The 13,618-nt window shown below is 40.5% G+C and overlaps 1 protein-coding gene and 1 long non-coding RNA gene across 10 annotated transcripts in view; both read left to right on the top strand.

Annotated features, from left to right (window-relative positions):
• Positions 1 to 13,618, top strand: part of LOC137973057 (tetratricopeptide repeat protein 28-like) — a 178,050-nt gene that overhangs the window by 36,808 nt on the left and 127,624 nt on the right. The window lies entirely within an intron of this gene.
• LOC137973394 (uncharacterized) overlaps positions 10,635 to 13,618 on the top strand; it is a 12,442-nt gene continuing 9,458 nt past the window's right edge. For all 3 annotated transcript variants that reach the window (XR_011117228.1, XR_011117227.1, XR_011117226.1), the window contains exons 1-2: positions 10,635 to 10,771; positions 11,812 to 11,932. This is a non-coding gene — a long non-coding RNA (uncharacterized lncRNA). The remainder of the gene's footprint in view (positions 10,772 to 11,811; positions 11,933 to 13,618) is intronic.

The following is a 13,618-nucleotide window of genomic DNA, read 5'->3' as shown; positions in this document are numbered from 1 at the left end:
CTCCTCCCTTATCTATGATTGGCTCATTTTTCTGGCTGAATGCATCTATTGACCCGAGGAGGTCAAAGTCGACGACATAAATAGCATCATTCCTTACAGTAATAATGCCCCTTTTATCAAAGACCTAAAACCAACGCTAAACAAACAGTCTGATTCCATCCGTGCTAAATTATTTTTTTAGATCAGGTTATAAAAGCTTATTGTTATTAATTTACGTCCCCATGTTTTACAAATGTTTTTATCACTTATGTTACATACTTTACTGCCTTTTAGTGATTAAGGTATTTTAAAAGTATTTACCAATACTGCTGATTAATTATCCTCGAAAAATGCGTGGTTACCCCCAGTTCTCTTTTTGTATTTCAATAACACTTCTTAAGATCTGCTTGTTGTGCATATTCAGTAAACCGCGCAAAAATACCTTTGAATTAGTAGGCACCGTCCTTAATTTTTACAAACTTTCTCCACCCCCCAGCCCCTCCCACACATACAGATTTCCAAATGTTGACCGCATGAGCTCAATGCTTTTTAAGTGGAAGTCATATGTAAGGCTGGTTATGTCGGAGACTTTTCCTTCTGTTTCTCGTTCTTCTACTAACCCTTATTCAGCTGGAAAATCCTACTTTGCAGATGGGTAGCTCCCTCAATATTACCTCCAGCTATCGATATATTCAAGAGGGGCTACATATCAAAAGCCACTTTCCTTGATAATTAGGCGAAGCACTTAGTGCACTATAAAGAAAGCGGTACCAAATGAAGGCCTTTTCAGTGACAGGGAGTTGATGACATACCAGTGGGATTCTTATGTCAAATTGTATTAAATGCCCTTTAACTTGTAGGGTTTGTCGCATGGCTTCCTTTGAAAACATATTCTGTATATTAAGCGAAAATCATAGTGGCTGTCGAGGTAGGAGCATATGCTTTCAACCGAGTAGCCGCCATTTGTTCTTACGGTTCTTTACACCCAAGTGTGGGATTCTCTCGAGAATACATCAGACGTGCTTGTGTGTTCTTTGCGTGCACTCACTGTGAAATGAGGTGTGACTTCATAGCGTAGTGAAAGTCATATGTAAGGATAGTTATGTCATAGTTAATAGAGGGGAATGGTTATGAAACCCGATAAATTTCTTTGTTGTAGGTTTTTGTTCTCTTTTGTGGCCTTGACCGTGCACAGAACACAATAGTTGTTTACTCCGTACTGAGGAACTAACCAATAGAAACGTGTTGGTTACGTAATTTATGCATAGTGTATGAGCGCAAAACAAAAGATTGTGCACGGTCGTGGACTTTCCAACCTAAATCTTGGCTGCTTTGTTTGCTCCTTTGATGTTTGCCGAGCTTCCAAACCATTCCCGTCTATTAACTATTGTTATGTCGGAGACTTTTTCTTCTGTTTCTCCTACTTCTTCTACTAACCCTTATTCAGCTGGACAGTCCTACTTTGCAGATAGGTACCTCCCTCAATATTACCTCCAGCTATCTATATATTCAAGAGGGGCTACATATCAAAAGCCACTTTCCTTGATAATTAGGCGAAGCACTTATTGCACTATAAAGTAAGCGGTACCAAATGAAGGCCTTTTCAGTGACAGGGAGTTGATGACATACCAGTGGGATTCTTATGTCAAATTGTATTAAATAAATGCCCTTTAACTTGTAGGGTTTATCGCATTCCTTCCTTTGAAAACGTATATTCTGCATAAGCAAAAATGATAGTGGCGCTTAAAGGGGCACTGTCATGAGCTGCGAATGCTCGAGTCTGTTTGCTCTCGCGTTCACGGAAAATTCTAGCCGCCATTATGGATTCATTACGGATGTTATCCAACTCGGCCTTCGGCCTTGGTGGATAACACCCTCCTCGACCTGCAGAATTCTTCATATGCTACTCAGCCTCATTCAATAATTGCTAATTAATGAATTCTAAGTCAAACATAGCGCTCAGAATTTAGTATTTACCTGTCAGGAAGAACTTTCCGGATCAATAGACTTTTGTAAATGCGAAAGTGCTTGCAGTACAAAGCGAAATCACTGTCGCTGCACGCTTCGTAACCAGCATCGAATTTAGCTTACAGCCAGGCGTGAAAAATTCTTTGCTTCAGACAAATGCGGTTGTGCGTGTTATTCCACTCCTTTAGGTATTCTTTGCGATCCGTTAAAGCCTTCCTTTTCATCCCGGAGTTTCTCCTTTGTCCACCATGGCCCTCCCCAGTGGACGCCATTTTGAATTTGTCGATTCAACTTGAAAAAGTTAACCTAACACTTTTCAAGTTTTCGCAAGACGCTAGCGCATGCGCAACTCATGACAGTGTCCCTTTAAAAGCCTCAGAAATTTGCCCACAAATGATTTTTTGGTTCGTGCAACCATTTCCCGCTTTAAAGAGGCTGTTTTTTCATGCCGAAGGAAGAAAAACGAGAAGTCTATGGACAGACAGTAGCGTAAAACCAATCCGAGCACTGTGTGCATGGCACGACGGATGAGAGTTCTCCGTGTAAGAAGTGAACTCAACCATAACTTTAGTTCTAACAAGCGGATAGAAGCTATCGGACTCAAAACTCGTGATGTCAACAACAGACCTCTACGTCGCGAATTAATTGAGCAAGATTTAAGCAAAAGACAACTGAGCCACGAAATACTGTGCTTCAAACGTGTAACGGGAATTTCAGGATTCTTCCTGATCAATATTCTGTGTGGTAGGGTTTTGGAAGGGGACATTGTTCGCCTTTGATCATCTCAAGTTATGGTCCAAAACTTCGAAAATGAAGAAAAGTCTCAATTGATTTTTCCCAGGATTAAAACGGAGAAATAAACTAACTACATTTCGACAAGAACTCTCCAATCAATGAATCACTATTATCTAAGATCATTCTCGATGTTACATGATCTTGCGCGCCACGAGTTCTCGAAATCACACCAAACTTCAAGAAAATGCAAGGAAATTCTAAGGCCCATCTTCAGTCACAAAAACTTGATACTTCACTTCACAATAACTGGCTGACTCTTGGGAACATTGCACAAAAGAGACAGTGTGCAATATTGGTAAGACATTTTAAGTCTTGGTAAACAGCACGAAAATTTTGAAGATATGTTTTCATTCAGAGATATTTAAAGGATTTTGTTATTTTTTCCCTTTAACAGAAAAGAGGGAAGTCTTTAAACCTCTCTTAACCACGGATAGAGGCAAACCGTAGTCTATTTTAAGAGTTTATAGAATTTGAACTTGTAGTTTGTTTGGTTAGTTTAAGTTCTAGTTACTAAAACTAAATGAAGATGGGAATAAAGCCGTGAGGTGACTTCATTTATAAAGTTGTTTTAGTTGCGTCTTTCTCTCCACTACATCATCTGTGGAAATTAAGCGACCTAACGCGCCCCGTCATCCCCCCCCCCCCCCCCCCTTCCTCCTCACCCATAATTTCCCTTCCGAGAAAGTGTGACGTTACGAAGTGTTAAAAAGGTCCCAGACTCTTTGGGGAAAAGCCTTGTTGACATTGAGCACAGGAATAAAGAAGTTGGAAAGGCCTTTCCCCAAAGAATCACACTCTTTTGCTTGCAGGCTGCTCGGCCCCACCATATTTCTGCAACCTATAGAGACGTGGTTGTTTTTTGCTGTATCTGTCGAGCTGCGGGTTTACTAGCCTGCTTCTCAGGCGGTCCGGGCTACGGGTTTACATGTACTCTTGCAGACACTAGACCATATTCGTATTCTCGGTATTGGACTGGAACTAGCTTGCAATGGAGGCTAATGCGGGGGAATATATTAGAAAGAATTTGCATTTGAAAAGATTCCCCCGCATTAGCCTCCATTGCAAGCTAGTTCCAGTCCAATACCGAGAATACGAATACAGTCTATTTGAAGCTGCACGTGGACCGGAGATTCTTCAAACTCGAGCTTTGGCTTGCATCGTTTCGCCATGATATCAAAACAGAAAAGACTTCACCTTTTTACCTCTTTTTCCCAATTTTCCAGTTGTCCCTTCACCTAGCTTATCACCTCCCTCACGAGCACATGACATCGTTAAACATCGTCATAAGTGCACTCCAATCAGAGACATTAACTATGAGGTAAGATGGCGAATCATTGTGCGCCGTCATAAATATTTGTCAATGTTATTCTTAAGGTCGTTTGGTTTTCACTTTCGCTCTAACTGACCAATAGTTGGTTTGCAACCAATCGATCGAGTGATGGTGTAATGTACAAATTCTGGTGGATCATCAAACGTAGCCAATTAGAGAATTCTTGATAAAATCTATATGACGTGCAAGGTTTCCCGAGTAAACGCTGACTTCAGTGTCTTGTGTTCATGTTTAAGAGAGCATGCTTTGGTTTGCGGAAACATAGTTTGAACGATCTATCAGCTTTGTTTGCGTTGTCAAAGCGATAGTTCGAATATTTCTCTTTTTCCACCATCCGTCTGTTCCGACATATAAACCCTCAACAAGACGAGCACAGGTGGTCTATAATGAACGTACTTTGTTACCATGACAATTGTAACTTAACAACAATAAAGAAAAATTCTTTTGGAAATTTGACTCTGTTATAATGGAAAACATGAGCCCAAATTTGCTATTGCTTTGTGCACCAACATGGCTGTCTCATCACGTGACTTAACTAATTAGAGTGTAATGTGAAGTGCTTATTTTCTACCCCGATATGAACCATGTGAGCGTTAACCCTACTGATGGAAATGGGCCCACACAAGGATAGGGAAAAACTGACCAGGGTGGGAATTGAACCCACGACCTTCGGGTTAGATCACCGCTGCTCTACCGACTGAGCTACAAGGTCAGACGAGAGTAAGCCGTGGGAATTGAAGATTTTAAAGTCACGGCAATGAAAACATACAAGTACAAGGAAAGGTTACGTTTTTGCAAACGTTGGCCGTGAAGCATTAGAGTGTAATGTGAGCAGCGGTGATCTAACCCGAAGGTCATGGTTTCAATTCCCACCCTGGTCAGAGTATTTCTCTGTTTTTGTGTGGGCCCATTTCCATTAGTAGGGCTAACGTTCACCTGGTTCATATGGGATAGAAATCTAGCACTTCACATTACACTCTAATTTAATCAGTTAAGTCTGTTGAAATACAGTGCTTCACGGCCAACGTTTGCAAAAACGTAACCTTTCCTCGTACTTGTACATGTTCATTGCCGTGACTTTAACATCTTCAGTTCCCACAGCCTGCTCCCGTCTGACCTTGTCGCTCGATTTGGACATAAATTTTTGTAAACTGCGGACACTTACAGCGAGGAAGAGGACGAGCAGTAAGATCGATCCCGATCAAACAACAACACAAACGGCTCCTTTATGAGTCAGCAAATAATAAAAGTCCATAACCAGCAACAACTGCTCTTCATTTTACAATTAACTTGGCTAGATGATTAAGCTGACAGATTTTTGCCGACAAAGCTCCCCGTACTAACTCTGTTAAAGGGTCATATTGTGGTATTTTTATTTGGTGTGTATCAGGAAAATTAATGGTTAATCACGAATTTTGAACTTGTCCATAGTACACTGTAATGACTGTGTAACCTAATTTTCTGATAAATCACAAAAAAGGTTGTTCTGAGCCAAAATGACCTTTTTCCAGTTATCATAAACTTGGAAAACTTCAAGCCAACTTTTTTTCAAGATAACGCAAATGCAACTATTTCTTTCAAAGGTGTCCTTTTTTGTCCATCCATGCTCATCATGGCTTTGTTGTATGGCTCACGTGTTGCTCTACAGTTTTTATCAGTTAATGGGATTTTCCACACGATGGGTCTACTCACACGGCGGCCATGCTGAGTCCCGAGGGATTGAGAACTCGTCCCCAAACATTTCAACTCCAGACTTGGGTACAAAATCTGTTGTCTATGAAATATGGCCGCCGCCCGAATAAGGCTCATTTAGGGGCATTTTGCTTGTGATGAGATTTTCTAAAATTACATCACAGAGCCCACAACACAGAGCTTTATAGTAGGTCACCTGTGCTTTATTCAAATGGTATTTTTGATGTTACAGTAAGGGATTGAGTGTCGAAAGTAATTAGCGAATTGCTTTGGTTTTTCATTACTTCACTCAATGATTGGTTCAAAGCTCTCACGCCATTTTTTCAACCAATCAGCAGTGAAACCAAAACCAATCGTGGCTCGCTCGTGCACATTTTCCCGCGCTTTGTGTTGACTACGTGTGATTACTTCGAGTTTTGATTGGTTTATTGGATAGTCTCCGTTGTTTTTGATTGGCCAAAGTAATTATTTTGGTTTTGGTTTTACGACACTATTAGAGCGCGTTTCAATTGAGTGTCGTAAAACCAAAACCAAAGTAATTACTTTGGCCAACCAAAGAGGACAGAGACAATCCAGTAAACCAATCAAACCTCGAAGTAATCGCTACTTTTTAGGCCATGTCGCTTGTCGCAATTTACCCTGGCAGAGCCTCGATCATGCATGATTGCAGCACACCTCTGCAACCTCAGTTCATGCAAGCGTTTGAGATAGATTGTTTTGTATTTCTTGAGTTCAGCATGTTCAGGAGTCAATGGATTAACAACCTCTAAATCCACTCAATACCTATGCCCCTTAATCCACTGACTCCAGGTGGGAGACTTGAATAGATTTTACTTGGCAACGGGTTAATTTTACTCCCTGTCTTTACTGCAGTTGACTGTTTTCTGGAGACAGCTGTATATGTATAAAAAGACAAAGGTAGAAAAAATGCTTGCAGGGACTCCTCAATAGGGTAAAAGTTTGCCTCTAAATGTGCCACAAGTTAGTATATAATACTTTTGGGGCACAAGTTTTAATAATATTAAACACAACGAACCTGTCACAGCATCCATCCGGTAGATTGAAATACCAGGCTTTGTATCAGGAGCCACTTCAGTGCCAACAGCTATCAAGTTTGGATTCAGATATTTGTAGAGAACCCTCCTGTCACCAAGAACTTTACCTTGTGAATGAACATGCTCCAACAAGCTCTTGGTGGCTAAGAAGACAGTAGATGGTGACAGGGCACGGTTTTCTAATTTTTTGACACTGGACATCACAGAGATTAGTAGCTAAATGAGGGGGGTGAATAGGGGTATGCAAATCTGCCGATTCATTAGGATTTAATAACGAAATTCATTGATCCGTCAAAGAGTCCTTACTTCCAAATCCACTCAATATCAATTTTATCACATGGATTTGAGAGTTCCGCGATCCAAAAGAGATCAGCGAGATCCGAGATCCAAACTTTATTACAGGCTAAATTCCATAATCTAGGCCAAAAAGAAGGATGAAACCGCAATCCTCTGGAATTGCAAGATCCGAAAATCTGTTAAAATTTTGCGCTAAATCTGAGTCCAGGCAAAAAATTTTTAAAATCTGCCGATCTGTTAGCCTATTCACCTCCCTTCCAAAATGGCGGTAGCACAATTATTGTAAAAATCAAGTGGGGCTGTATGATCCTCGTAGTTATGAACGCAATTTTTGCAATTGCGTAAAGAAGCCTGAAAAATTCAGGACTTCAACAAGGTTTGAACCCATGACTTCGCGATACAGGTGCGATGCAAGGTCACCGGTTCAAACCCCGTTGAAGCCTGAATTTTTCAGGCTTCTTTACGCAATTGCAAAAATTGCGTCCATAACTGCGAGGATCATAGCTTCACTTGATTTTCATATCCGCAGTTCATACATGTATATGATCCATTTCATGTTATCATTTCATCGACAATTATTTTTAACACTGAATAATGTTGCATGTGAAATTTGAAGTTGGACTGAGATTATTTTATGTGATAATTGTGATGGTGATGGTGATGATGATGATTATGACAGTGCTGATAGTGATCATCATTATATCTTTGTTTACCCTCAGATTTTAAAGTAGCTTGATGTAGCTAGCATATATCTCCACGCATCTATCGTCCCAACCATGCATGATACACCACAGAGGACAGACAACAACACTAGGATCTCCATTCCGTACTCTCTGCGAATACTGTGTGGGTTCTTTTTACGTCCCACAGTATTATGAACATTGAAGGGTTGTGAGACAAGGCTTATGGTTTATCGTCCTTATCCAAGAAGACTAGAGAGTCAGCCTAAGTCTGACCATTTGTAGATGTCATTACAACATATGTTGCCTGTTTTAGGCTTGCTGTTTTTTCGTTTTTTGCTTATTACTTCGTAACAGCGTAATACAGTTTTGTTTCTTTTCTTCACTTCGCAACAGTGTAATACCCTGTTTTGTTTCTTTTCTCTTGCAACATTTTTTTATCAGCCACTTGTTTAGGGAGGGGAGGGAGACAACGTAAAAGGCAGGAATGGGATTTTCCTTCCTTTGCGTTACGGAGTCTTCAATGTCGTGAGTTTTTAAACGTCTCTTCGATCCATGAAATGTACCAAATGTACGAACAGCGGTACATGTCTGTCCTTTTGCTTTTCCGGCTTAAAATATCCATCGTAATAGTGTAGTAATGTGCTGTTGAACAATCACATATTGGCGTAGTTGTGTAATTTGAAAAATATCGAGCTTGACAAAGCCCGTACATTTACTCTGTAAGATGTTCATCATAACAGCGTGAAAAGTGTCGAGCTTGACCAAGACCGTACATATACTCTGAAAGTGGTTCATCGCAATAGCGTAATAACGTAATGAGAAACTGAAATTAAGAAAGCAGCGTTGCAATATCGTGGAATGAAACATCCCTGCTAAATTGTTGGCGTAATAGCGTAATAACTGAATAACTGCGCCTAAAATTTCCAGCTAACCAAGCCCCTACATTAACTCCATGAAGTGTCCGTTCTATTAGCGTAATAACGTAATGAACAACATAACTAAAGATTGCGACGTTGAACAAACATGGAATGGAATACTCCTAGTATAATGTTGGCGTAATAGCGCAATAACGGGCAAAAACTTTTCAGCTTGACCAAGCTCCAATAATAGCACGTTAAAATGTTCATCGTAATAGCGTAATATCGTAATGACACATACAAAGAAAGAACATAAAGATTGCGAATCGGAACAGATGGAACGGAACATTTTTACTACAATACTTGGCGTAATAGCGTAATAACTGCGGAAAATATCTGGCGTGAAAAACGGCCATCGTAAAGCGTAATAACGTACTGAAAAGAAGAGATACAGATAGAAACGTTGAATTATCAATCATGCATGCAACGGCGCAACCCTACTTCCCGAGATCGAAATGTTCGGAGATGAAATGCACTTTAAACGACTGAGTGTATCTAACGTGACCAACCCTGTAGACTAGCCTGACCTGGCTCAACAAACGATTTGTGTGTAACGCTACGCTACTGCGCATCAACCATTTGTCTTTTTCTTAGTAGCCTAAAGCGCTGAGGAAATGAAGAAGCGACGACTCGCGAGAGCCTTTACGCCAGATGCAGTTCAACAACGTATTGATCAAAGAAACAAAGCCCAGGACGAGTTACATGCTGCCTTTTCTTTTTTACATGCTGTCGACATACAATTTATTCTTGCAGATAACTTGGTTATCACAGAGGATCAGGCTTTGCTTTTGCTCTCTTCAAAATCGTTTCGAGGAGTTGTGCTTTTGAAAATGGCCTTAGATCATATCCCCATTACCGTTAGTGTCATCCCCAGAGGAACTACAATACCTCTTCGCTTTTCCTATGCAAAACAAATCCTTGAAAAAAAAACGGTGTCCAGTTGTCAGAGGCTGATGTTCTGATTTATGCCCGTATAATGGAACGATGCTGCTCAGTATTTTGCGCATCATTCAAATTTGAGCTCGACGATTCTTTATGGGAACTCACGGGTGAAGGCAGCTATCATTACAACAGATTCATTGTGCCACCAGTGGAATCATGCCTGCATTGCGATAACTCCCTGGCAATGAATAATATGCCTTCTAAAGCAATAGTTTACGGGACAACAGGTCCTCTTCCGGCAACGAAAGTGACGCTTTGTTGTAATCGGTGCAAAAGAAGCTATGGAATAGCATTTTTTTCCGACGACAAGGGTAAACATCTGTACCCCAAGAAGCACGAATCTCCCTTGCTGGAAGCCAGCAATGTAACATACGTAGAGAAGAATCTGTACAAGTGGATTCCAAGTCTTGGGTGAGTTAATGTCATATTGACAATCAAACAGACGTTTTGTATGTCTAGTGTCGCTTGATACCGCTTTGAGAATGACTTGTATACCGAACATTTCCGAAAGAAACGACTTCCCAAAAGTGACCTCGAAAAATTGGGACTGAAATGAAATCTCGAAAGTAGCTAATTTTCGAAAGTGACGAGGGTCGTTCCTTTCTGAAATTTACGGCACTTGTTTACAAATGGGACTGTCACCATTATTAATACTTCCAGTTCTAGAATTCAGTGCGGCTATATATCACATTTGATTGTGTTCCAACAAACAGTCGCAGCCTTGCTGCTATGCATGGAAACATCAAGGAAAGAAAATTTTACTTTGCCTAAGTAGGACTGACGCCTGTCGAAGAGTCCCACTTGATCCTCGTAAAGTCCAACGCAATGTTAGAACTGTATCCAAACAAGAAGGCACACGCGCGCGACACCACCAAGCCGCCATCTTGGAAACACCTGCGGAAAGCGTGGCTGCTTAGTTTTCATGGTCGCAAAGCAAATTGCGTGGTCGCTGATGTTTTTTGGCCAGGCTGCCGAATTGACTTCCGGTACCTTTTTCCACTTTAGTGGCTGAAAAGGTTAAATTCTTTTGAAGAAAACATAATATGGTGCCATCCGGTTTCTCCTGCTCTCCAGCGCTCGGAGTTATCAAAGGTGAAGTGGTTTACCGAAGGGGTAAGTATTTCTATAAACTACATGTATGTCTTTCTTCCGAGTTGTCATCTTTCGTGAGTATTTACGCTCCGTATTAAGAAAGTCTACCCCCATCTGTCAGAATTCTTTTCGATGTCTCACTTCGTAGACCAGGGGGGCTTATATATTTATTCGTTTACCTTGTGCACAGGTCAACACCCCCTTCCTCGAGGGGAAGACCCTGTAGTTATGCGGTGTCTGACATTTGCAGACTGCAGACTAACCCTAAATCATAATTATTGAAAGCTAACCGTTTTAAATCGGGTTCTTAGACTTAAATAATGGTTATCAGCGCTATTTGAAATGGGTGCTTAGACTTAAATAATGTCTATCAGTGCTACTTGGAGGCAGTGTGCAGTCTGCAAATGTCAGATACCAGTTGTTATGCGCCAATCAAATCGAAACTTCAACGTCCTTCCCCCCCCCCCCCCCCCCCGGGAAAAACCCCGGTCATTTGACTATCTTCTGTGCCCGGAGAGTGGGGAATTTGACCTTTGCCTGTGTGGAGTGGGGAAAATTAAACTGGAAGTGTCAGGTTTCAAAAGCTTTCAAATGATTTCTTTTTCGAGCGCAGAAGTTGCTAACAGCTATAAAACACGTGTTTGGACGAGAGTTTCAAGGAAGTCATGTAGCATTTGTGAGCAATTGGCTTACAAAAAAGGTCTTTAAAAGCTTTTTATTAAGACGGCAGGAGCCGACGACGATTGTTCTTTAGTAGGGTATAACAGACAAATCTGACAATAGGGTAGGGCATTTGACCACGATTTTGGCTCGAGGTGCGCAGGCTTTGCCCAGGAAGGGGTGGGGGGGGGGCATGTTGAAGTTTCAAGTGAAAGTCTAGTGGCCTATTACTGAGTTATGGCAGCAAACAACGCAACTGCATCATTAGAGTCCACCTTCTTGTTAAAGGCTTCTTATTGCAGTGATGTTCTTACCCACAATTATTATCCTACTGCATGTATGTGATTCATGAATTAGTCTAAGAAATGATAAATTTATCAGAAGTCCTCCTTTTGCCATAGGCATATTCATGGAGAACTGGTGCCACTTTGGTTTGGATGGTGGTGATCCTTCCATTTGCTGTGTTTGTAAATTCAGTGGCAGCCTCCATCGATGTTTTTGATCCTGTCAGCTGGTTGAATGGTATGGACACTGAAGTATTAAATAAAGATTAATAATTTTTACTACCATTTATCACATTTAGCTATGCCTTGCCCAATGTTTCCTAACCCAATGCTTCAAGAGCATTTTATTAATATTCACTACTTATTATATAGATAGTGATGAAATACCAGGATTTCTCCTTTTACTAAAAAATCATATCTTCACCACGCGCAGTGAACGTATCATTTTTATCTTTCACATGTGAGGATATAGCTGTCGTCATGGTAACGAACACGATTAGCCAATAAAAAGCGAGCTTCCTCTTCATTGTACGATACTTTTGTGCTTTAATATAATTCTTCTCTACTACATTAACATTTTTATTGCAAATTTTTTATTATCATGATTTAATTGTTTTTCATAACTTTCATATCTTGTTTCATGTTACACAACATGCGTGTTTTAGTGGTTGGTGAACACTTTTTCATCATTTCGAAAATGAATAAAACAAGTTGTTTTAAATCTAGACATTTCATCAATATCTATATAATAAACAGAACATTACATGGCCGCTTGGGGATACGAACTTTATCTTCTCGTGCTGAAAGTATCTCTCACTCGTTCGCTTCGCTCACTCGTGAGAGATACTTTCAGCACTCGAAGATAAAATTCGTATCCCCGCGCGGCCATGCAATATCCTCTATTTGTACAAATCCTCCTGTCCCAGGAGCAATTGCAAACAATGGTTATGCAAAAGTTTTGGGGGGTAACAAAGGTGTATTATGGGATTGTGCAAGTAGTAAATCTCTAGTATTTTAGAACTACATGTACATATATGTGACCATAGGAATTATTATTATTATTATTATTATTATTATTATTGTTATTATTATTATTATTATTGTTATTATTATTATTATTATTGCCATACAAAGTGTCCACCCTTATAAAGTCAAAGGGTCAACAAAACAAAACAGTTATGCATGCAGTCTCTTGTTACCTGTAAGTCTGAGTTCTAATGCCGGATGATTTTTACTCATCAATGGGAGTCACTTCAGCGATGAATGGGTCAACAACACATCTTGTTCTACTCATAAACTACATGTATGTTCCCTTTAAGTGTCTCCCTCCTTTGAGTGATACTTCTCGATTTTACTCTGTCTAATGCCAGATGATTTTTACTCGTCACTGGGGTGGCTTCAGGGATGAATGGGTTAACAACACTTCTTGTTCTACTCATAAACTATGTTCCCTTTAACCGTCTCCCTCCTTAGAGTGATACTTCTAGATTTTACTCTAACACCAGATGATAAATGACTCGTCACTGGGGTCGCTTCAGGGATGAATGGGTTAACAACACTTATTGTTCTACTCATAAACTATGTTCCCTTTAACCGTCTCCCTCCTTAGAGTGATACTTTTAGATTTTACTCTGTCTAATGCCAGATGATTTTTACTCCCCAGTGGGGGCAGCTGCAGGAGGGAAAGGATTAAACAATACTAATTAAAAGCAACCCAAACTCTTCACCAATGTTAACCATAAGTCAAAACATCATGCTCAGGCTTGATCCCCGGGCGTGTACTTCCTACTAATGGTCTAATGGGGATGTGCCGCTGGATGGGGTCGCATTTTCACGACTGGAATTGACTATAATGGGGTTGCATTTTCAACAGAGTTCCCGACAGAGTTGCTACAATGGGGTCGCAAATTCTGGCAAGTGGGAT

The sequence above is a fragment of the Montipora foliosa genome, chromosome 10, assembly GCF_036669935.1.
Source record: "Montipora foliosa isolate CH-2021 chromosome 10, ASM3666993v2, whole genome shotgun sequence".
In the NCBI taxonomy this organism is placed as follows: domain Eukaryota; kingdom Metazoa; phylum Cnidaria; class Anthozoa; order Scleractinia; family Acroporidae; genus Montipora; species Montipora foliosa.
Note: the sequence above shows the minus strand (reverse complement) of the source record. Positions and strands in the feature narration are given on the sequence as shown.